The sequence below is a fragment of the Scyliorhinus torazame genome, chromosome 25, assembly GCF_047496885.1.
Source record: "Scyliorhinus torazame isolate Kashiwa2021f chromosome 25, sScyTor2.1, whole genome shotgun sequence".
In the NCBI taxonomy this organism is placed as follows: Eukaryota; Metazoa; Chordata; class Chondrichthyes; order Carcharhiniformes; family Scyliorhinidae; genus Scyliorhinus; species Scyliorhinus torazame.
In genome coordinates, this window is record NC_092731.1 from 12939127 (window position 1) to 12965125 (window position 25999).

At 51.3% G+C, this 25999-nt stretch overlaps 1 long non-coding RNA gene across 2 annotated transcripts in view; it reads left to right on the top strand.

The window, feature by feature from the left end:
• The window catches only part of LOC140402516 (uncharacterized), a 41506-nt gene extending 15741 nt beyond the window's left edge, over positions 1–25765 (top strand). The window contains exons 1-2 of one of the 2 annotated variants that reach the window (XR_011938151.1): positions 9639–9957; positions 25199–25765. This is a non-coding gene — a long non-coding RNA (uncharacterized lncRNA). Of the gene's footprint in view, positions 1–9638; positions 9958–25198 lie in introns of those variants that run through there. The other variant, XR_011938152.1, reaches the window with a different exon arrangement.
• The last annotated feature ends 234 nt before the right edge of the window (positions 25766–25999 follow it).

Genomic DNA, 25999 nt, shown 5'->3' on the forward strand with positions numbered 1-25999 from the left:
AACCTGGGACCTCGGCGCCGTGAGACTGCAGTCTCACCGTGCTGCCCAGAGATGACCTTCCGAACCCTCCCTGACCGTCTCCCCTCATTTCCGATGCTCTGTAAAACCAAACACTTTGACCGAGATTTTGGCCACCTGTCCAGTGTCAAGTTTCATTCTCTAACGTCCCTCTGACGAGCCCGTTTGGGATGTTTACTAAGTAGAAAGAGCTTCATAAACGTAAGTTGATGTTGTTTTTGGATAACGTTGGTGTAATTGAGGTAATTAGGTACAACGTGTAATAGATTATATTAATATAAATTTAGAGTATCAATTCATTTTTATCAATTAAGGGGCAATTTAGCGTGGCCAATCCACCTACCCTGCACATCTTTGGGTTAGAACATAGAAAAATACAGCACAGAACAGGCCCTTCGGCCCACGATCTTGTGCCGAAATTTTGTCCTAGATTAAGAACAAATTAATCTACACCCCATCATTCTACCGTAATCCATGTACCTATCCAATAGCCGCTTGAAGGACCCTAATGTTTCCGAATCAATTACTTCCACAGGCAGTGCATTCCATGCCCCCACTACTCTCTTGGTAAAGAACCAACCTCTGACATCCCCCCTATATCTTCCACCATTCACCTTAGAGTTATGTCCCCCTTGTAATGGTTTGTTCCACCCGGGGGAAAAGACTCTGACTGTCTACTCTATCTATTCCCCTGATCATCTTATAAACCTCTATCTAAGTTGCCCCTCATTGTGAGCAGACACGGGGAGAATGTGCAAACTCCACGTGGACAGTGACCCAGAGGCGGGATCGAACCTGGGACCTCGGCACCGTGAGACAGCAGTGCTAACCACTGCGCCACCGTGCTGCCCTACGTGCAATAGATTTGGTGTAATTTTGCTGTACAGGCCAATTAACTCTGTGTTTAAGGAATGGGTTTCCCCACCTCTGTAATTAGTCTGAAAAAAACCTCATGGCTTTGGGCAGCAATAGTAACACTTGTAGAATGGGTTTTGTGGGGACTCGAGACATACACACTGGAGATTCCCAGCAGTTAACAAAGAGGTTTATTGGTGAAAGGCATTATTAAGTAACAGGCACTGAATAACTGGTCTTAACACTTCAGCTCCCTGGTCCACACTGCTCCTAGTACTGCTCCCAGGACCCTGCGCAAACTCCCTATTGGCTGGGGTTCACGCATTCCCAAGTGATTGGCCACAAGACAGTCACGTGGTCGGTGGAGTCCACCCCCTTGAAGGGGCCATGCCACCACAGGTTCTGGGCTCATTGGAAATTGCCCATTTCCTGGGCAATGTCCCCTATATGCTCTCATACCTAAACTAGCCATATCAGCACTGTAGCTACCAGAGCAGGTCAGAGGCAGGGTGGCGAGCAACTCATCTCCCGGCTCCCCAAATCCTGCCCACCATCCACAAGGCACAAGTCAGGAGTGAGAGGGAATACTCTCCACTTGCCTGGGTGAGTGCAGCTCCAGCAACACTCAAGAAGCTCAACACCATCCAGGACAAAGCAGCCCCGTTTGATTGGCAGCCCCCTCCACAAACATTACAGTGTTCCCGGGGGACAGACCGAGACAAACATCAAATGGTGCTGGAGGGCAGCATTGGAATCTACCCTTTGGAAGATGCTCTTCTGCAATCCATTGGGTCTTCTAGTACCAAGAGGTGTCCACGACCAAGCGTTGGAAATTGGCACAATCCGAGGTCCAGGACTATGTGTTGAGGGCTGTAGGGTTTAGCACAGTGGGCTAAATCACTGGCTTTGAAAGCAGACCAAGGCAGGCCAGCAGCACGGTTCAATTCCCGTAACAGCCTCCCCGAACAGGCGCCGGAATGTGGCGACTAGGGGCTCTTCACAGTAACTTCATTTGAAGCCTACTTGTGACAATAAGCGATTTTCATTTTTTTTCCGTCATTTTCAACCCTCCATCCACAGTACACTGAGGGGCTGGAACCTGTGAATAAACCGTCGGATTGTATGTTTGACATGACGTGAATATTGTAAACATAACCTGTAGCTGTAACTGCAGTCAGTACCTATTACAAGAAGCTGAATTGTATTTCCCGGGACCTAACATCAAATTTGAACTGTTTGCATTGAACCTTTACAAATCTTACCAAAATATGTACATCTTTGAGGGAAATGAAGATATTTTCAACAGCCTGCTTTAACTGTGTTGTACCTCTCTCAACTTGGTGTCAGTGTTGTTTTTTTAAGCTTATCTCCACTCCCGCTGTGTTTTTTCCCCACTGTGGTGCAGTGTGCTGGAAGGATTCCCCAGCTGATTATCAACATGTTGAAGTACTACTTACGTGTGTAAATAATTTTGCCAAGTGTACAGAGCTGCTGCTGTTGAGCGGGGGCATAATACCGTCCGATGGCTTCTCAGGGAAAATTAAAACGTCAGCAGCAGCAGCGACCTGTAGGGGAGTGGGGGGTGAGTGCTCCGTTGGGAGGGTGTGGGAAGACTGAGGCGCGTGGGGTCGCGCCTAGTCAATTGCTATTGTATATTCTCTTTTTGCATTATGTTAATATTCACTCTATTTTGCTGTGTTAGGATTATTACTATTTATTATGAAAAACTTTGCAAAACTTTAATTTAATAAATATTTTTTAAAGAAAAACATGTTGAAGCACTTTGGGGCTTCTGGGGCTCACACGTCCTGGGGAACCCAGTCCAGAGGCGCTACCCACGGTGCCACAGTATCAGGATAATCCAATATCGGGACTGTGTTCCATAGAAACCCCGACGTAAGAACAGGAGAACGAGGAGTGGGATTCGGTAATTCGGCCCCCTCAAGCTCGCTCCACCATTCAATACCATCATTGCCGATCTCCTCCCGGCCTTAACTCCACTGCCCTGCCCGTTCACCGTAACCCTCCAACCCTTTACCAATTAAAAATCTGTCTGACTCCTCCTTAAATTTACTCACTGTCCCAGCATGCACCGCACTCTGGGGTAGCGGATTCCACAGATTCACCGCCCTTTGGGAGAAGTAGTTTCTCCTCAACTCGGTTTTAAATTTGTTACCCTTTAACCTAAAACTATGACCTCTCGTTCTAGAATGCCCCACAAGAGACAACATCTGCTCCACGTCTACTTTATCCGTACCTTTTATCATCTTGTACACCTCAATTAGATCTTCCCTCATTCTTCTAAACTCTCGAGAGTATCGGCCTAAATTGTTCAATCTCTCCTCACGCGACAAACCCTCATCTCTGGAATCAACCTAGTGACCCTCCTCTGAACTGCCTCCACTGTCACTACATCTTTCCTCAAATAAGGGGACCAGAACTTTGCCCAATACTCCAGGTGCGTCTTACCAATGCCTTGTACAGTCGCAGCAACACCTCCCTACCTTTATACTCTATTCCTTTAGCTATAAATGGCAATGCAGGCTAGACAATGCAGAAGGAGGCCATTCGGCCCATCATGTCGCCCCCCCACCCCCACCCTCAACTCCCAGAAGGATTAGGTCAAGCGTGAGGCTCCTTCCAGATGGAAAGACAGTGTTTACGGAGATTAGAGTGAAAGAATGTTAAAATCGGACGACGGAGGAAAGCAGTTGATTGGTGCTGAAAGCAAAACCGTGGCTTGGATGTGGCCCGACGGCTGGTCAGGGCCTAGCAGGCAGGTTTCAACCTTGCATTGATTTTGCCAACTATCGGGCCTTCCCGATCTGGCTAATTAAACGGCCCAGCTGGTTGGGGTGACAACTCTTTCAAAACCAATGGCAGCAAAAACGAGAGCATTCGCCTCCTGGTGAAGCCAAAGGAAGAATAATTGCATTCATAATGTGACGGTACTTCCTCAGTTAGCAACCGATACACCTCAAGTTGCAATTAGCTGCTCCACCGGTACTGGGGCCGGAAGAAACTCCTTGCTCTCCTCCATCCAACCATTGACGATATTGAATTGAAAGCTGTTGTGGAGTCAGCCCTCATGTCCCACCTCCCACTCTCTGAGCTCCACCTGGACATCCTAAGGCCTTAAACTCTGGAATTAATTCAGCATCTATCTCTCTCTCTCTCACTCTCTTTCTCTTCTCTAAGACGCTCGTGAGAATCTCCCCCTTCGTCCGAACTTGTCTCTCCTATCCCCTCACATCTTTCAGTGTCTTGGGATCCACAATAAAAACAACAAGCTACATGCATTGATATGATAATAATCTTTATTAGTGTCAGAAGTAGGCTTACATTAACATCGCAGTGAAGTTACTGTGATAATTCCCTAGTCGCCACACTCCGGCGCCTGTTTGGGTACACTGAGGGAGAATTCAGAATGTCCAGTTCACCTGACAGCATGTCTTTCGGGACTTGTGGGAGGAAACCGGAGCGCCCGGAGGAAACCCACGCAGAATCGGGGAGAACGTGCAGACTGTGGTATTAAAGGTATTACGGTACCTGATGGGCTAAAGCATCATTGGTGGAAACTGTATGCTTTCTATTGGTTAGAATGTATGATAGCTCCGCCCTGCTAGACAGGGTATAAGAACCCGTGCCGCCCCAGCAGCCTTCATTCTGTACCTGAGCTGCTGGGGGAAACATCTAGCTTATTAAAGCCTTCAATTGGACTACAACCTCGCTTTAGTGGCCATTGATCGTGCATCAATTTAATAAGCTAGAATTTTAAGAAGAAAGGATGGAGCTCCGAATCAAGCCTGAGTGTCTGCAACTCAGCCCCCACGCGACGAACTCAGCAGCAATCTTTAAGCACTGGCTGGCGTGCTTTAAAGGGTATCTCGGGACGGCCGAAAACGCACCCACGGGAGAGCAGAAACTGCACGTCCTGCACTCAAGGGTGAGCCTGGAGATTTACACCCTCATCGAGGAAGCGGAAGACTTCGATGCAGCAATAGAGCTACTAAAAGGACACTATATTCGCCCAGTAAACCAGGTCTACGCCTGGCACGTCTTTGCAACAAGGCGACAAACCCCTGGGGAATCACTGGAGAAATTCTACCGTGCACTCGTGGTGTTGGGAAGAAGCTGCAGCTGCCCGCAGGTTTCGGTGAGCGAACACACGGAACTCTTGGTCCGGGACACTTTCGTGGCAGGTATGCTATCTTCACAGATCCGCCAGCGTCTGTTAGAAAGGGACACCCTGGGTCTCAGGGACGTGGCCTCCAGGAACGCCCGCGCTTACGTTCCCGACCGCGCGGCAGCCCCCTGGGCAGCGTGGAACCCCTCCGCGGCCGACCCCGAGCCTTCCCCCATTCCCCCACAGGCCTGCGCTGCAAGGCGGCCTGGCAACCCCGAGGGGTCCCGCTGCTACTTTTGCGGGCAGGCCAAGCACCCCCACCAGCGCTGCCCGGCCCGCGCATCCACCTGCAGGGGGTGCGGCAAAAAGGGCACTTTCGTGGGGGTATGCCAGGCCCGTGCGGTTGCCGCGGTCTCCGGCGGCGAATGCGGACCGCAACCACAAACTTCTCCACGAGCCCCGTGCGGCCAGCGGTCGCCGCTATCGTCATATTCCAGGGCCACGTGCAGACCTCGGGCGCCGCCATCTTGTTCCTCGGACGCCACGTTGGAGGGATGGGCGCCGCCATTTTGTGCACCCCCAGCCATGTGCGACCAATGGGAGCCACCATCTTGGATGGACCCCAGGACTCTCAACTGCTGCGATGAGCCTCGGTGACTCTGGATCAGTCGCTGCCTCGAAAACTCTCAACTGCCTAGACGACCGTATTCATCAACGGGCATGAGACGTCCTGCCTAATCGACTCTGGGAGCACGGAGAGCTTCATACACCCTGACACGGTAAGGCGCTGTTCTCTCCTCATCCACCCCATTAAGCAAAAAATCTCCCTGGCCTCCGGTTCCCACTCAGTGGAGATAAAGGGGTTTTGTGTCGCAAACCTCAGTCCAGGGAAGGGAGTTCAAAAATTTCTGTCTCTACGTCCTTCCCCACCTCTACGCGGCTACACTCCTGGGTTTAGACTCCCAGTGTAATCTTCAAAGTCTGACCTTCCAATTCGGCGGCCCTATACCCCCCCTTACTGTCTGCGGCCTCGCGACCCTCAAGGTCGACCCGCCTTCCCGGTTTGCGAACCTCATCCCGGATTGCAAACCCGTCGCCACCAGGAGCTAAAGTGCCCAGAACCGGACCTTTATTAGGTCAGAGATCCAAAGGCTACTGAGGGAAGGGGTCATTGAAGCCAGTAACAGCCCCTGGAGAGCTCAAGTAGTGGTGGTAAAGACCGGGGAGAAGCATAGGATGGTCATCGACTAGCCAGACCATCAACAGGTTTACGCAGCTGGACACGTACCCTCTCCCCCGCATATCCGACCTGGTAAACAGGATCGCGCATTATAAGGTCTTCTCCACAGTGGATCTCAAGTCCGCCTACCACCAGCTCCCCATCCGTACTAGTGACCGCAAATACACTGCTTTCGAGGCAGATGAGCGGCTCTATCACTTCTTAAGGGTTCAATTCAGTGTCACCAACGGGGTCTCGGTCTTCCAGCGCGAGATGGACCGAATGGTTGACCGGTACCGTTTACGGGCAACATTCCCGTATCTCGATAATGTCACCATCTGCGGCCGCGACCAGCAGGACCACGACACCAACCTCCAAAAATTTCTCCAGATCGCAAAGATCCTTAACCTTGCATACAACAAGGATAAATGCGTGTTTAGCACCGACCGCCTAGCCATCCTCGGCTACGTAGTGCGAAATGGAGTTATAGGCCCCGACCCTGAACGCATGCGCCCCCTTATGGAGTTCCCCCTCCCTCACTTCTCCAAGGCCCTGAAACATTGCCTCGGGTTTTTTAGCTACTACACCCAGTGGGTCCCCAACTACGCGGACAAGGCCCGTCCCCTGATCCAATCCACAGTTTTTCCCCTGTCGATAGAGGCCTGCCAGGCCTTCAGCCGCATCAAAGCAGACATTGCAAAGGCCACGATGCGCGCCATCGACTAGTCCCTCCCCTTCCAGGTCGAGAGCGATGCGACCGACGTAGCTCTGGCGGCCACCCTCAACCAAGCGGGCAGACCCGTGGCCCTCTTCTCTCGTACCCTCCATGCTTCCGAAATCCGCCACTCCTCAGTCGAAAAGGAGGCCCAGGCCATGGTAGAAGCTGTGCGACATTGGAGGCATTACCTGGCCGGCAGGAGATTCACTCTCCTCACTGACCAACGGTCGGTTGCTTTCATGTTTGATAATGCACAGCGGGGCAAGATAAAAAAACGACAAGATCTTGCGGTGGAGGATTGAACTCTCCACCTACAACTACGAGATCTTTTATCATCCCGGGAAGCTAAACGAGCCTCCTGACGCCCTGTCCCGCGGCACATGTGCCACCGCACAAGTGGACCACCTCTGAGCCCTCCACGAGGACCTCTGCCACGCGGGGGTCACTCGCTTTTTCCATTTTGTCAAGGAGGAGGTCAGGACAGCCACCAGGGACTGCCAAATCTGGGCGGAGTGCAAACCGCACTTCCACCGACCAGAGAAAGCGCACCTGATAAAGGCTTCCCGTCCCTTTGAACGCCTCAGCATGGACTTCAATTGCCCCCTCCCCTCCACCGACTGCAACACGTACTTCCTGAACGTGATTGACGAGTAGTCCCGGTTCCCATTCGCCATCCCCTGCCCCGACATGACCGTAACCACCATCATCAAGGCCTTCCATAGCATCTTTGCACTGTTCAGGTTCCCCGCTTACATACATAGTGATAGGGGGTCCTCCTTTATGAGCGACGAACTGCGTCAATTCCTGCTCAGCAAGGGCATCGCCTCGAGCAGGACGACCAGTTACAACCCCCGGGGTAACGGACAGGTAGAGAGGGAGAACGGAACGGTCTGGAAGACCGTCCTACTGGCCCTATGGTCCAGGAACCTCCCAGTCTCCTGCTGGCAAGAAGACCTCCCGGATGCCCTCCACTCCATCCGGTCACTACTTTGTACGACCAACAATCAGACACCCCACGAACGTCTCCTTGTCTTCCCCAGGAAGTCCTCCTCTGGGACCTTGCTCCCGACCTGGCTGGCAGCACCCGGACCCATCCTGCTCCGAAAACACGTGCGGGCGCACAAGTCGGACCCGTTGGTTGAGAGGGTCCACCTGCTCCATGCTAACCCCCAGTACGCCTCCGTGGCGTACCCCGACGGCCGACAAGATACGGTCTCCCTACGGGACCTGGCGCCCGCCGGAACCCCACGCACATTCCAGCCACCAGTCCCACCCTCCCCTCCACCGCAACACCTTACAGGAGGATTGGTCCTTCCGCCGGCCCCGTCTAGGCCCCCCCACCCACCGACGCCCCCCGCAGGCGCTCCCTTCCCAGGTCATCCGTTTTCCCCACCAGCGCCGTCTCGGGGTGTCGAAGCTGCCATGGAGATCGAAGCCATGCTCCCGGAGTCACAGATGCTCGAGCCTCCACCGGAGTCACCACCGAAGCTCCGCCGATCACAGAGGACGACCAGGGCCCCCGATCGACTGATTGCTTCATTTTAATTGTAAACTGTAAATATAAACCATCAAATGTACATAGTTACCAGACTTGTAAATAGTTACTAAACACTGTACGGAGGTATTATGGTACCTCCATAACTAATTATACCATGTTGCCATGTTTTGTAGTTTCAGGCCACCACCCCCGCCGGACTCTTTTTTAACAGGGGGTGAATGTGGTATTATAGGTATTACGGTACCTGATAGGCTAAAGCACCATTGGTGGAAATTGTATGCTTTCTATTGGTTAGAATGTATGACAGCTCCGCCCTGCTAGGCGGGGTATAAGAACCCGTGCCGCCCCAGCAGCCTTCATTCTGTACCTGAGCTGCTGGGGGAAACATCTCGCTTATTAAAGCCTTCAGTTGGACTACAACCTCGCTTTAGTGGTCATTGATCGTGCATCACAGACTCCGCAAAGATAGTGACTCGGGTCCCTAGCGCTGTGAAGCAACAGTGCTGACCACTGTGTTACCACGCCGCCCGTATAGCAACTTTGCGGTGATTACTGAGCTACATCAACGCAAACTGCGGTTATTGTGCACAGCTAAACCCTTCACCTGAGTTTCGGAAAGAGAGCTTTGCATTTATATAGCGCCGTTCAGGACCACTCCAGCGACTGGAGCAGAAACTCCAGGCGGAACTCTGGGAGTGCCGCACCGTCGAAGGCGCTGCCTTTTTGGATCAGGCTTAAAGCAGAGGCCTCCTTCTCAGCTGATTCTGAAATACTCCATTTTGAAGAAGAGAAGGGCGGTTGGTCCCTACTATCCTGCCCAATGCCTACTGCTCAAGCGACACCAGTTATATAAAAACAGATTCTCTGATCATTCATTTCATTGCTGGGATCTTGCTATGCCCAAATTGTAGGCTGCATTTTCCCACATCTACAACACTTCAAACAAAGCATTTAATTGGCCATGAAGTGTTTCGGAACCGACCCTGGGAGCGAGATCAGGGCGATATAAATGCGAGCTGCTCTCTCACGTTGTATTCTAATCGAAGGCGAGCTTCTCAAACGTTGGTGTGCTGATATCCTGGCGCAACCCAAACAAGACTGCACCCAACAAACCTGTTTTCCTTCTTTTCTTTGCTGCGAGGGGCACGTGGTGAGACTTTTCCAACAGCTCCTTAGTGAGCGGATCTCAGCGCCGATCGTGGTGTTGGCATCCTTGCTGTGAGAGACACGGGATTAGACTGTTACAGTTTTGCTCCAAGCAGAGATTAAGCAAGGTCAGGCCAACTGAAAATACAGCACGGCATCGCAAATTCCCACTCTGCCACCATTTACTGATGTTGTTCGCGTTGCCTCAGCTGTTCGTTGAAGCCCCCAATCCCTCGAGGGGCACACACTGTGCTTTGTATTTCCTCTATTCTGTCACGGGATTTATTGCCCCTTGAACTGAGAGTCTCGTTCGGCCATTTTGGAGGGGAGCCAACCACATCGCTGTGGGGGCTGGAGTCACGTGTCGGCCAGACCGGGTAAGGGCGGCAGATTTCCGACCCCGAAGGGGATTTGGTGAGCCAGCTGGGTTTTCACCAACAGTTAACGATACCAGTTTATTTTAAAGAATACATTTAGAGGACCCAATTTTCGGGGGGGGGGGGGGCAATTTAGCGCGGCCAATCCACCTACCCTGCACATCTTTGGGTTGTGGGGGGCGAAACCCACGCAAACACGGGGAGAACGTGCAAACTCCACGCGGACAGTGACCCGGGGCCGGGATCGAACCTGGGACCTTGGTGCCGTGAGGCAGCAGTGCTAACCACTGCGCCGCCGTGCAGCCCTACGATACCAGTTTTCTAATTCCATATTTATTAATTGAACTTGAATTCCGCAAGGTGCCGTGGTGGGGTTTGAACGCACATCCCCAGAACCTTGTAGCCTGGGACTTACTAGCCCCATGAGATTACCAGTTTCCCACCATGTCATTGAGTCACTGGAAGGACACTGTGGAAGCAAAGGAGACCCTTTGCCCCATCCAGTCTGTCCCAGCTCCTTCAGAGAGTAATCTAGTTAGTCCCCTACCTCCGCTCGTTTCTCTACATTCACTGAGTTTGCACGTTCTCCCCGTGTCTGTGTGGAGTTTGCATTTTCTCCCCGTGTCTGTGTGGAGTTTGCACGTTCTCCCCGTGTCTGTGTGGAGTTTGCACGTTCTCCCTGTGTCTGTGTGGAGTTTGCACGTTCTCCCCGTGTCTGTGTGGAGTTTGCACGTTCTCCCCGTGTCTGTGTGGAGTTTGCATTTTCTCCCCGTGTCTGTGTGGAGTTTGCACGTTCTCCCCGTGTCTGTATGGAGTTTGCACGTTCTCCCCGTGTCTGTGTGGAGTTTGTACATTCTCCCCGTGTCTGTGTGGAATTTGCACGTTCTCCCCGTGTCTGTGTGGAGTTTGCACGTTCTCCCCGTGTCTGTGTGGAGTTTGCACGTTCTCCCCGTGTCTGTGTGGAATTTGCACGTTCTCCCCGTGTCTGTGTGGAGTTTGCACGTTCTCCCCGTGTCTGTGTGGAGTTTGCACGTTCTCCCCGTGTCTCTATGGGCCTCCTCCAGGTGCAGTCCAAAGATGTGCAGGTTAGGCGGATTGGCCATCCTAAATTGCCCCTGAGTGTCCAGGGATGTGCAGGTCAGGTGGGATTTAAAAAAAAGAAATGTTGAGTACCCAATTCTTTTTTATTCCACTTAAGGGGCAATTTAGTGTGGCCAATCCCCCTACCCTGCACTTTATTGGGTCGTGGGGGTGAGACCCACGCAGGCACGGGGAGAATGTGCAAACCCCACACGGACAGTGACCCGGGGTTGGGATCGAACCTGGGTCCTCGGCGCCATGTGGCGGCAGTGCTAACCCCTGCACCGCCATGCTGCCCTAGGTTAGGAAGGGCTACGGGGATAGGACGGGGTGGATGGGGGAGTGGACATGAGTAGGGTGCCCCTTCGGAGAGTCGTGGTCAAATGGCCTCTTTCTGCATTGTCGGGATTCTCTGATTAAATCTATGGGGCGGGATTCTGTGATCCTGAGGCTAAGTGTTGACACCGTTGGATCAGGATCAGCAATTCTGGCCCCTACAGGGGGCCAGCATGGGACTGGAGTGGTTCGTGCCAGCTGTGGATCCCGGCGTCAACTGGGCGCATGGGCAATGGCTTCCTTCAACGCGCCGGCCCTGACGCAACATGGCGCAGGACTACAGGGGCCAGCGCGGAAGAAAGGTGGCCCCCAGCCAGAGAGGCCGGCCCGCCAATTGGTGGGACCCGATCGCAGACCAGGCCACATCGGAGGCCCCCCGCCGGGGTTGGAGCCCCCACCCCCCCCCCCCCCACAGCCCACACCCCGACCCTTCCACGCCGTGTTCCTGCCGGCTGAGAACTTGTGATGACGCCGCCGGCGGGACTTGGCTTTTTTACCATGGCCGTTCGCCCCATCACGGGCTGAGAAGCGGTGGGGGGGGGGGGGCCCGCATAGAGTGGCCCCCGACCGGTGCCGCGCCAACTACGCCGCCGCCGATTCTCCGCTCTGCGGAGAATCGCGTGCCGGCATCGGGGCGGCGTGGAATGATTCGCGCCGGTCGCGGGGATTCTCCGGCCCGGCCCCGGGCTGAGAGAATCCCGCCCAGGATTTCAATGAAATCGGGGGCGGGATTCTCCCGTCCTCCCAGCCGGGTGATTCCCGACGACATGCCACTCACTGCCGGCGGCAAACAAGAATCCCAACATGCAGACAATTCAGTCCATTATCACATTGCTGGTTTTGGGATCTTGCTGTGTGTGATCTGGTTGCCGTGTTTCCTGCTCGACTACAGTAACTGCACTTTGAAAGCATTTCATTGGCTGCGGAGCGCTTTGGGACGATATCTGCTGGGGAAACGGGCTGCAAGCTACGTTTTAAACCTTTTTTCCCAGCTCTCGATAGCCTGCAGTGTGCAAAGTAAAGAGATTTGATGAGCGTTTAACCAGATCATATTAAAAATCGTGGATAAACTGTAATCCAGGCCCATTTGTAATGTAGAAGCTGAGGTTCCCTGCAAAGATTTGTGGAGGCTAGTTAACATGCAGCTGTCGAATCTAACAACTGGAACGCACTGGATAATGCGGTTTACATTGGGGGAGAAAACCGAGTCTGTCACCGACTAAGCCACGCTAATACTGTTGGCTTTTTGTTTTGTGTGTGTCTGTGTGTGTTTCTTGACTTAATTCTCGGCAGTTCTCTGTCCTTTGACCCACAGAAAAGGGGCTAAATTGGCCTGAAATCTGTGGTTGCGCGAAAAGCAATTTGGTGATTGCTTCCTGATCAGGCCTGACAGTGCAGGCCGGGCCTCGTGGTTCTCCGAGTAGAGGCCTACCTAGCAACCGCCATGTACCCCAAACCCCCCTTCCCCTGTCACCTATATTGATAAGAAAAATTTTGGTAAGGATTTGGAAGAAACCTATAGGCAACGGTTTTTGTTTCTTTGACTTAACACGGTAGCTATAAAGCCATGATTCTTGTCGGTGAGGGTGTTGCCAACTCCTTCATCAATAGGCCTCATGCCCCAACCATCCTGTCCCATCAAACAGCCATATTCGCCCACCACCTCAAATATTTTCCAAAACGCTTTCCGGGAAATTGCAGCAAGGAGACAAATGAATGCCTTATTGTAATTTTTCTCCTGGGTCTTGCTGGGGGGGGGCAATTGGAAACTGGATCGTCAATTATTCGTGGAGACTCCAGGTTTATCCTGGGGGGGGGGTTAGGCAGCCATAGTGAGTGTGCGGCAGGGCAGAGATAGGAAATGGAAACCAGTGGGAGGGCAAGAAAATGTGCGCGAGGGGGGCCTACACAGATTTTTGAGAAGACAATGAGGCTGCCAAATATGGTGAGTGTGCAGAACAACATTACTAACATGCGAGGGATAAAGCGGGAGATGGTGGCCTAGTGGTAATAGCGCTGAATTATTCAGGCTAGTTCTGGGGGCACTGGTTCGAATCCTACCACCGATGGCATGGCATTTGAATTCAATTAATAAATGGGGAATTGAAAATTAGTCTCAGTTATAGAACCATGAAAACCATCATCAAAGCCCATCTGGTTCACTCATATTTTATAATATAATAATCTTTAATGTCACAAGTAGGCTTACATTAACACCGCAATGAAGTTACTGTGAAAAGCCCCCAGTCGCCACATTCCGGCGCCTGTTCGGGTACACAGAGGGAGAATTCAGAATGTCCAATTCACCCAACAAGCGCGTCTTTCGGGACTTGTGGGAGGAAACCGGAGCACCCGGAGGAAACCCACGCAGACACGGGGAGAACGTGCAGACTCCGCACAGACAGTCACCCGAGGCCAGAATTGAACCCGGGACCCTGTAAATGAAATGAATGAAAATCGCTTACTGTCACAAGTAGGCTTCAATGAAGTTACTGTGAAAAGCCCCTAGTCGCCACATTCCGGCGCCTGTTCGGGGAGGCTGTTACGGGAATTGAACCGTGCTGCTGGCCTGCCTTGGTCTGCTTTAGCCCTGTGCTAAACAGCCCCTGTAGCTGTGAGGCAGCAGTGCTAACCACTGTGCCGCCAAACTATCCTTGCACTGAGTGGTTTGCTAGACCATTTCAGAAGGTAACTAAGAGTCAACCACATTATTGTGGGTCTGGGGTTACATGGTGTGGCACAGTGGTTAGCACTGCTGCCTCATAGCGCCAAGGTCCCGAGTTCAATTGTGACCTTGGGTGACTGTCTAAGTGGAGTTTTGTTTTAAATGAATTTAGAGTACCCAATTCATTTTTTCCAATGAAGGGGCAATTTAGCGTTGCCAATCCACCTAGCCTGCCCATCTTTGGGTTGTGGGGGTGAGACCCATGCAGACATGGGGAGAATGTGCAAACTCCACACGGACAGTGACCCAGAGTCGGGATCGAACCCGGGACCTCGGCGCCGTGAGGCAGCAGTGCCATTGCGCCACCGTGCGGCCCTTGACTGTGCGGAGTTTGCACATTCTTCTCGTGTCTGTGTGGGTTTCCTCCGGGTGCTCCGGTTTCCCCCCAAAGTCCAAAGATGTGCAGGTTAGGAGGGGTTACGGGGATAGGGTGGGGAGTGGGCCTAGGTATGGTGCTCTTTCAGAAGGTCCCTGCAGACTCGATGGGCCGAATGGCCTCCTTCTGCACTGTATGAATTCTATAGTTCCATTTCGGCCGGACCAGGTAAAGACGGCAGATTTCGGTGAACCAGGTAGGTTTTTACAACAATCATTCGACTTGTAATTCCAGATTTGTTTTGAACTGGATTCGAACACAGGTTCGTGAAGCATTACACTGGGTCTCTGGGTTACTAGCCCAGTTACAGAAGCACTACGCCATCAACTCCCCGACAGCCTCAGTCTGGATACCTCTCGGGGTGGGAACTAGCAGTAGGCACCTCTACAGGAGCTTGGAGCAAAGATAGTAGCTGCGGATAAATGGCAAATGTATGAAGTTTGTTAATGATGTAATAATAGCTATGGGGAAATGATTACGAGCGAATAATGTTTGTGAAAGACAGTAGCAACTTGAGATACCATAAAATCTGACAGCAAAGTTCGAGTGTTTGTGCGAAGGCACTGTGTAGGCAAGTTGTGGCACTGTTAGCCCCCACGGCTTCAAAGCACTTAATTGTCTTCTATTGTTTAAAGAGGTTTACAGAAAACGAGACTCCACCTTTAAGAAGCCCGGGTCCTGCCAAGGGTTGCGGTTAATTGGAGAACCCCGGTTCCTCTACAGAGACACAAACTCTGGATTAGGGACCAGCTGCGACACTCTCGTCAATGATTTAAAGGGGGCACCAGGAGCCTGAGTCTCCGCTGCCGTAATCCCGGCACAGGATACCGCACAGGGCCGAGTGCCCCGCTGTCAGAGGGGTCGCCTGTCCCGAGTGAGAGGTTAACCCGAGGCCAGGTCTGCCCTCTCGAGGTGCGGGGGTGGGGTGAGGGGAGGGTGGGGAGGGGCTAACTGACATCATCCAATTGGTTAATGAGTCTCTTTGCTTTCCGGTTGGCGGAGGAAGGCCGGACGTCAGAAGGGCGGACGTGTTGGCCGACTAACGGGGGCCAAGTCATGTGATGGAACCTCCAGGACTATATTTCATCAGAGTTGGCAACCCTGAGCGAATGCCCGGTTTGAAATCTTTTCTGAAAGATGCTGAGATGCCACTGTGCAAATCGCAAGCGACATTCCTTTCAGCTGATGTAGGAAACGAGTTCACTTCTGACCCCTCGATTATGGAAAGCCTGAGGCCTACCAGCAGGAACTGAGGGTGGGATTCTCCCAGCCCTGGGCCGGGCCGGAGAATCCCCACAACCGGGTCACGCTGCCCCGACACCGGCCCGCGGGGGGCCTCCAATGCGGCCTGGCCCGCGATCGGCGGGGCCCACCGATCGGCGGGCCGGCCTCTCTGGCTGGGGGCCTCATTTCCTACGCGCCGGCCCCTGTAGCCCTGCGCCATGTTGCGTCGGGGCCGGCGCGTTGAAGGAGGCCACTGCGCGCGCGCGGATCCCGCGGCGCCCGGTTCGCGCCGGCATCAGACACTCTGCCGTGGGATGAGAGAATCCCGCCCTGGATGGTCCTTCGTCAGGAACATCAGGTCTGGACAAAACCAGAATGACCAATCCTCACTGCACCCCCGGCCCTAAAATCCACATCCGACTTGAACCTGGAGTGGGCCACCTCGGCCAAAAGCAAACCTAACTGGGATGTCCTCTGACATGTCCAAACCCCTCGTCCCAACGCGGGTAAAATGGCCGATGGTATTTGATACTCGAAGTGGATGGCAAAGTGACATCCAACGGCACATTCTGGAGTGACGACGCCAAAACTTCTAGGCAACGTTTCTTTCCATCTCTTGAGAGTCAACTAAGTCGCAGCCTTGGGAAGGCTAACCTCTTGAGACAAAAGGCCGTGGGTTCAAATCCCGCTCCTGGGAATTAAAAGTCTAGCCTCCTGGACGCTCCAGCGCTGTGCTGAAGGAGTGCTGCACTGTCAGAGATGCTGGCTTTCCGATGAGGCATCACACTGAGGCCCTGCCTGCCTGAATGGGGGGACATTCGCACGGCCACCATTTTGAAGAAGAGCGGGGGAGGGTGGGGTCTCCCCGGTGTCCTGGCCAATATTTATCCCTCAATCAACATCACAACAAACAGGTTATCTGGGTCATTGCCACATTGCTGGTTGTGGGAGCTTGCTTTGCGCGAGTGGGCTGTCATGTTTTTTTACATTGCAATGGAGAATGACTGCGCCTCAATAAAGTACTTAATTGGTTACAAAAGTGCTTCGGGTCCCCACACAATCATCAAATTGATACGACGCAGAAGGAGGCCATTCAGCCCATCGTGTCTGCACTGGCCCTCCAAAGGAGCATCGTGACGTAGAGCCGTTCCCCTGCCCTTTCTCCCCGCACCCCTGCACATTGTTCCCATTCAAATGATCATCTAACACCCTCTGGAACGCCTCGATCGAACCTGCCTCCACCACACTTCCAGACCCCAACCACTCGCTGCGTGAAAAAGGTTCCCCCTCACATCGCAATTGTTTCGCTTGCAAAGGCGCTACATCAATGCAAGCTTAGGGCAGCATGGTAGCATTGTGGTTAGCACAATTGCTTCACAGCACCAGGGTCCCGGGTTCGATTCCCCGCTGGGTCACTGTCTGTGCGGAGTCTGCATGTTCTCCCCGTGTCTGCGTGGGTTTCCTCCGGGCGCTCCGGTTTCCTCCCATAGTCCAAAGATGTGCAGGTTAGGTGGATTGGCCGTGATAAATTGCCCTTAGTGTTCAAAATCGGCCTTAGTGTTGGGTGGGGTTACTGGGTAATGGGGATAGGGTGGAGGTGTGGATTTAGGTAGGGTGCTCTTTCCAAGAGCCAGTGCAGACTCGATGGGCCGAATGGCCTCCTTCTGCACTGTAAATTCTATGTATCTATGTAAGTCCTTTCCTCTCGCCCAAGAGGTGGAACCGTTTGCCCGCGAATTTTCCTCTATTTCTGAGCAATGTTAGCCCATTCGGGAGGCACACCACAGGCCCTTACTCGGAGCCAAATCCCAGCACAACACGGTTTTCTGAAGTGGCCGGGGGGGGGTGGGGGGGATATCTGTAAATCCTATTTACCCGAAACAAAGGAGAGTGCAGCGTGGAAGGGGCAGGGTGGAGTTTGAGCCGAGGAAATTCTCGCTGGTCTTCTTTCAAGGTAACCTCCTTCAATGGGGGCCACGGCTTTTTAATCCCAGCCTCTGGCCGAAGACGATTAGTCACGACACCAAACGCTGAATTCCCTCCTACGCTCCCCGGGAAGAAAAATCCCAACCTCATCTCCCGACCCCCACCTCGTCAAACAACAAACAAATGGCCAAATGAAAAGAAAGTCCCTGGGAGAAAGAATGAAATGTAAAACCGCTAATTAACACTTGCTGCTCGTACTCAGGAATAAAGGGGGCTTCAATTATGAAATGCAGGTTCCTCATTGTATCAGGTTCGGCCTGTTCTATTCCGACATGAAAGGGGCGGACAAGGCCAGCTTTCTGCCTGACCGCTCTTATCACAAATCCTGAAAGAATTAGCTGCTTGGTTAATCGATGCAAATTAATTGTGTGCCTTTGATCACTTTGTGTGAGATTGCATTTACGTAGCACCACTCACAAAGCACTTTGCAGCCACTCCTGTGAGTTTAAAAAAATACATTTAGAGGTCCCAATTCATTTCTTTTTTCCCGATTAAGGGGCGATTTGGCCAATCCACCTACCCTGCACGTCTTTTTTCGGTTGTGGGGGGGGGGGGTGAGACCCACGCAGACACGGGGAGGATGTGCAAACTCCACACGGACGGTGACCCAGAGCCGGGATCGAACCCGGGTCCTCGGAGCCGTGGGGCTGCAGTGCTAACCGCTGCGCCCACCGTGCCGCCCCCACCGTTGCGAGTACGGAGTCACGGCAGCCAGTTTGCGCACAGGCAGCTCCCGGGGGGCGAATCTGTGTTTGTTTCCCGGTTGAGGGATAGTTATTGGCCAGGGCACTGGGGAGCATCTCAGAGAGCAGCTGGAGCCTGGGATCAGCGTCTAATCCGAAAGACAGCGCTCCCGGCAGCAGAGCAGGGCTTCCGCAGCAGTGCACCGGGCTGTAGAACAAAGAACAGTACAGCACAGGAACAGGCCCTTCGGCCCTCCAAGCCTGTGCCGACCATGCTGCCCGTCTAAACTAAAATCTTCTACACTTCCTGGGTCCGTATCCCTCTATTCCCATCCTATTCATGTATTTGTCAAGATGCCCCTTAAATGTCACTATCGTCCCTGCTTCCACCACCTCCTCCGGTAGCGAGTTCCAGGCACCCATTACAATCCTGGGGTGAAGGGATTTGTCTTATGGGGAATGGCTGAGCAGTTTGGGCCTGAACTCATTGAAGTTCTGAAGAATAAGAGGTGGTCTTACACCCTGTGTAAAAAACTTGCCTCGTACATCTCCTCTAAACGTTGCCCCTCGCATCTTAAACCTATGCCCCCTAGTAATTGACCCCTCTACCCTGGGAAATAACCTCTGACTATCCACTCTGTCTATGCCCCTCATAACTTTGCAGACCTCTATCAGGTCGCCCCTCAACCTCCGTCTTTCCAGTGAGAACAAACCGAGTTTATTCAACCGCTCCTCATAGCTAATGCCCTCCATACCAGGCAACATTCTGGTAAATCTCTTCTGCACCCTCTCTAAAGCCTCCATATCCTTCTGGTAGTGTGGCGACCAGAATTGAACACTATACTCCAAGTGTGGCCTAACTAAGGTTTTATACAGCTACAACATGAGTTGCCAATTCTTATACTCAGTGCCCCGGCAATGAAGGCAAGCATGCCGTATGCCTTCTTGACTACCTTCTCCACCTGTGTGGCCCCTTTCAGTGACCTGTGGACCTGTACACCTAGATCTCTCTGACTGTCAATACTCTTGAGGGTTCTACCATTCACTGTATATTCCCTACCTGCATTAGACCTTCCAAAATTCATTACCTCACATTTGTCCGGATTAAACTCCATTTCTCCGCCCAAGTCTCCAAATTATCTAAATCCTGCTGTATCCTCTGACAGTCCTCATCGCTATCCGAAATTCCACCAACCTTTGTGTTGTCTGCAAACTTACTAATCAGACCAGTTACATTTTCCTCCAAATCATTTATATATACTATAAACAGCAACGGTCCCAATGCTGATCCCTGTGAAACACCACTAGTCACAGCCCTCCAATCAGAAAAGCATCCTTCCATTGCTACTCTCTGCCTTCTATGACCTAGCCAGTTCTGTATCCACCTTGCCAGCTCACCCCTGATCCAGTATGACTTCACCTTTTGTACCAGTCTGTCATGAGGGACCTGGTCAAAGGCCTTACTGAAGTCCATATAGACAACATCCACTGCCCTACCTGCATCAATCATCTTTGTGACCTCTTTGAAAAACTCTATCAAGTTAGTGAGACACGACCTCCCCTTCACAAAACCCTGCTGCCTCTCGCTAATACATCCATTTGCTTCCAAATGGGAGTAGATCCTGTCTCGAAGAATTCTCTCCAGTAATTTCCCTACCACTGATGTAAGGCTCACCAGCCTGTAGTTCCCTGTTTTATCCTTGTTACCCTTCTTAAACAGAGGAACAACATTGGCTATTCTCCAGTCCTCCGCACCTGAAGACAGTGAGGATCCAAAGATTTCTGTCAAGGCCTCAGCAATTTCCTCTCTAGCCTCCTTCAATATTCTGGGGTAGATCCCATCAGGCCCTGGGGACTTATAAAAACATAAGAACATAAGAACTAGGAGCAGGAGTAGGCCATCTGGCCCCTCGAGCCTGCTCCACCATTCAGTGAGATCATGGCTGATCTTTTGTGGACTCAGCTCCACTTTCCGGCCCGAACACCATAACCCTTAATCCCTTTATTCTTCAAAAAACTATCTATCTTTATCTTAAAAACATTTAATGAAGGAGCCTCAACTGCTTCACTGGGCAAGGAATTCCATAGATTCACAACCCTTTGGGTGAAGAAGTTCCTCCTAAACTCAGTCCTCAATCTACTTCCCCGTATTTGAGGCTATGCCCCCTAGTTCTGCTTTCACCCGCCAGTGGAAACAACCTGCCCGCATCTATCCTATCTATTCCCTTCATAATTTTATATGTTTCTATAAGATCCCCCCTCATCCTTCTAAATTCCAATGAGTACAGTCCCAGTCTACTCAACCTCTCCTCGTAATCCAAACCCTTCAGGTCTGGGATTAACCTAGTGAATCTCCTCTGCACACCCTCCAGTGCCAGTACGTCCTTTCTCAAGTAAGGAGACCAAAACTGAACACAATACTCCAGGTGTGGCCTCACTAACACCTTATACAATTGCACCATAACCTCCCTAGTCTTAAACTCCATCCCTCTAGCAATGAAGGACAAACTTCCATTTGCCTTCCTAATCAACTGTTGCATCTGTAAACCAACGTTTTGCGACTCATGCACTAGCACACCCAGGTCTCTCTGCACAGCAGCATGTTTTAATATTTTATCATTTAAATAATAATCCCTTTTGCTGTTATTCCTACCAAAACATTTGTCAACATTGTATTCCATCTGCCAGCCCCTAGCCCATTCACTTAGCCTATCCAAATCCCTCTGCAGACTTCCAGTATCCTCTGCACTTTTTGCTTTACCACTCATCTTAGTGTCGTCTGCAAACTTGGACACATTGCCCTTGGTCCCCAGCTCCAAATCATCTATGTAAATTGTGAACAATTGTGGGCCCAACACTGATCCCTGAGGGACACCACTAGCTACTGATTGTCAACCATAGAAACACCCATTAATCTCCACTCTTTGCTTTCTATTAATTAACCAATCCTCTATCCATGATACTACTTTCCCCTTAATGCCATGCATCTGTGACCCAGGCTATCGACACACCCTTCTCCAGACTCAACATCCACCAATTCCTTCTCTTTGGTGAATACTGATGCAAAATATTCATTTAGTACCTCGCCCATTTCCTCTGGCTCCACACATAGATTCCCTTGCCTATCCTTCAGTGGGCCAACCCTTTCCCTGGCTACCCTCTTGCTTTTTATGTACGTGTAAAAAGCTCTGGCTTCTACACTCACTCCCTGGAGCAGGACTTGAACTCACAAGGTAAGAGAGTGTTATCCACCTCCCTCGCACACAGAGTGCGACCCTCATAACATCAAAGAAGTATTTGGATCTGCACTGGCAATGCCAGGGCAGACAAGGCTGTGGGCCAAGGGCTGGAAAATGGGACTGGAATGCTTCGGTGGTTGCTTTGGACCGGTGCAGGATGCTGGGCCGAATGGCCTTTTCTGTGCCGTTGACCTCTATGACCCTGTGACCCATTACAAACCTTCCAGCACTGAGGTCTTCGACTGGGGTGCTTACTGGAAAGGAACTGGCTAAGACATTTGTGGAGTGGCCATCTTGGGTTGATGTGGGATGGCGCCCTCGGGGCTGGTGGTGGCCTGGAGGGGGCGGACAATGGACAATGTGGTGACAACAATCCTGGGGTGAAGGGATTTGTCTTATGGGGAATGACTGAGCAGTTTGGGCCTGAACTCATTGAAGAATCTGAAGAATAAGAGGTGGTCTTATCGTAAAGAAAGATTTTGAGGAGGCTTGATAGGGTAGGGATAGGGAGGATACTTCCTCTTGAGAGGGACTCTCGAACTAGAGGGTATTGTTTCAGGGTGGTTAGCACTGCTGCCCCACTGTGCCAGGGACCCAGATTTGATTCCAGCCTTGGGTGACTGTGCGAGTCTGCACGTTCTCCCCGTGTCTGTGTGGGTTCCCTCCGGGTGCTACGGTTTCCTCCCACAGTCCAAAGCTGTGCAGGGTAGGTGGGCTTACTTGGATAAGGCGGGGGTGTGGGCCTAGTTAGGGGACTCCTTCGGAGGGTCGGTGCAGACCTGATGGGCTGAATGGCTTCCTTCTTCACTGTAGGGATTCCATGGATTCTAACCCCTCAACACTATCCACCCCCTTTGCCCCATAACCCACAGCCCAAACTATCCACCTTCTCCCCATATCCCCCAAACCCACCCACCCACCTTCTCCCCATACCCCTCAGTTCGTACCGTAATCACCAAGTTAAAGGGCTCTGATACGAGTTTGGGGATCGGCTTAGCAATCCCTCTGGGGAAAAAAGGAGTTCCTCTGGTGGCCTGCGTATCTTGTGTTTAAGCATATCTGTGCAATGTCCGTACCAGCCTCCCCGAACAGGCGCCGGAATGTGGCGACTAGGGGCTTTTCACAGTAACTTCATTTGAAGCCTACTTGTGACAATAAGCGATTTTCATTTCATTTCAATGGTGCAACCCGGGGATGTAAGAACTCACAACAAAACTATGATAAACCTATGCGAGCACACTGGTCTATTTTTGCACCAGCTTGTCGTAATAATGTTGCTCACTTCTCCAGGATCAAAAAGTTTGGGGTCCAACTTCACACCAGCAACATTGACCTTTTAAAAATAAATTTAGAGTACCCAATTAATTTTTTCCAATTAAGGGGCAATTTAGCGTGGCCAATCCACCTAGCCTGCACATCTTTGGGTTGTGGGGGCGAAACCCACACAGACACGGGGGAGAATGTGCAAACTCCACACAGACAGTGACCCAGAGCCGGGATCGAACCTGGGACCTCGGCGTCGTGAGGCAGCAGGGCTAACCCACTGCGCCACCGCGCTGCCCTTACAGCAACATTAACATCAAACATCCCAGGGCCATTAGCAGGAAAAGTCGGAAATTGAGGTAGAGTGGTTTAGGGAGGGAGTTCCAAGACGTAAGACCCAGGCAGCAGACAGGATGGCCAGAAATGGTGAGGCAAAGGAAAGTGGGGAAGCTCAGCAGGCCAGAAATAGAGGCGTGCGGGCACCTGGTAGGGTTGTAAGGCTGGAGGAGATTACAGAGATAGTGGGGGGAGACCATGGACGAATTCATAGAAGCAGGAGGAGGCCATTCGGCCCTTCCAGCCTGCTCGGCCATTCATGATGATCATGGCTGATCATCAAGGGGAGGCAGTGGCGTAGTGATATTGTCACTGGACTGGTAATCCAGGGACCCAGGGTCATGCTCTGGAGACATGGGTTCGAATCCCACCAGGGCAAATGTTGGAATTTTAATTCAGTAAAAAATCTGGAACTAAAAGTCTAATGACGGCCACTGTTGTCAAAACCCATCTGGTTCACTAATGTCCACTTTAGGGAAGGAAATCTGCCGTCCTTACCTGGTCTGGCCTACACGTGACCAGATCCACAGCGGTTGACTCCTCAGGGATAGGCAATAAATGCTGGCCCAGCAAGTTACGTCCACATCCCATGAATTAATAAAGAAAGAAAATGATCCTGATGCTGCCTTCATCCCAATATTCTTTGATCCCTTTATCCCCAAGAGCTGTATCTAATATCTTCTTGAAATTACACAACATTTTGGCCTCAACTACTTTCTGTGGTAGCGAATTCCACAGATTCGCCACTCTCTCTGGGTGAAGAATTTCTCCTCACCTCAGTCCTAAAATGTTGACCCCTTATCCTCAACCATCGGGAACGTTCTTTCTGAATCTACCCTGACTAATCCTGTTAGAATTTTGTACGTTTCTATGAGATCCCCTCTCACTCTTCTAAACTCCAATGATTAGAATCCTTCTTTTTAAATATAAATTTAGAGTGGCCAATTCATTTTTCCCAATTAAGGGGCAATTTAGCGTGGCCAACCCACCTAGCCTGCACATCTTTGGGTTGTGGGGATGAGACCCACGCAGACACGGGGTGAATGCGCAAACTCCACACGGACAGTGACCCAGAGCCGGGATCGAACCCGGGACCTCGGCGCCGTGAGGCAGCAGCACTAACGACTGCGCCAACGTGCTGCCCCAATGATTACAATCCTAGCCAATTTAGTCTCTCCTCATATAACAGCCTGCCATCCCAGAAAACAGCCTGGTAAATCCCGGATAGTGGCCGTCAAGTCCATCCTAGTCGATGGCGCCAAGTTTTTTTACGGGCTTGCTTTTGAAGCCAATGTTTCATCTGGTCATTCTGGAGGGTCTGAAAAATCCCGTGGAATTATTTGAAGATCAAAGAATTCATTGGCCGGCAAATTCTCCCGCCAAGCAGAAAAATTAACAACTCTTTATTATTGTCACAATTAGCGGCTGGTTTAGCACAGGGCTAAATAGCTGGCTTTTACAGCAGACCAAGGCAGGCCAGCAGCGTGGGTTCAATTCCCGTACCAGCCTCCCCGAACAGGCACCGGAATGTGGCAACTAGGGGCTTTTCACAGTAACTTCATTGACGCCTACTTGTGACAATAAGCGATTGTTGTCGTGTTATGTACTCTGGGATAACACAGGCTGCAACTGGATGCAGCTTTAACCAAAAGATACTCCAGACCTTGAAGTTCAATCTGATTTATTAAACCAGTAGCGCAGTTAGCACAGTTCTCTACAAGTTCGACTTTCTGCTAACCGAAGTGTGGTTACTCTGTCTGACTGAACCAGACTAGCTCTTAGCCACGTGCTGGGGGTGTGATACTGTACATACACCCCGACTCACTCTGTAGATGTTCATCAGTGGACAGAGGTGGAATGTGAGTGCCTCGTGCCTTTTATACTGAGATACCACCCCTGAGTGTCCTGCCTGCTCATTGGTCATGTCCTGTTCTCTGTGTTCATTAGCTGCCTGTCTGTGTATCATGACAATTTTCATTTCATTTCATTTCAGGCTTACATTAACACCGTATTGAAGTTACTGTGAAAATTCCCTCGTCGCCACATTCCGGCGCCTGTTCAGATACACCGAGGGAGAATTCAGAATGTCCAATTCACCCAACCTGCACGTCTTTGGACTGTGGGAGGAAACCGGAGCACCCGGAGGAAACCCACGCAGACACGGGGAGAACGTGCAGACTCCGCACAGACGTTATCCTAAGCCGGGAATCGAACCTGGGACCCTGGCGCTGTGAAGAAACAGTGTTGGCCACTGTGCCACCCCGCTGCCCATTTCGCTTCTGTTGATTGAGAAACATTATTGGCACAGACTGACTGCCACAGTTGTTAGCTGCACTCTGAAATTAATTCAATTTGGGGAAGTGTTGTGACATGATACAAATGCATGTATTATGATTATTATTTAATTATGTTTATTATAGATCGAGGAGAGCTGATGGAGGTCATTTTTATTAATTTAAGTTAATTTCTTATCCGACATGGCAGATGGCGACACCAAATAACATTCACACTGATAAATCTGCAACTGAAGCAAAGCCAATAAAAGCTTACTGATTAATAATCAGCAGCTCATTATTAATTATGCATTCTATATTACTACACGGCCTCCTGTGGAGTTGCTCAACAGTAATCTGTCTAGAACACAATCAAAATGTTTTGCCGTTAAGACGGGGCTACGTTTTAACGTGCTCTGGCCGTATAATCACACCCATGAGGTTTGTTGTGTGAAAATGCGGCGAACATAAGAGGAGCTTAGGGTCAAGCAGAGAGCAATTGCAAGGGGACAGTTTTTAGG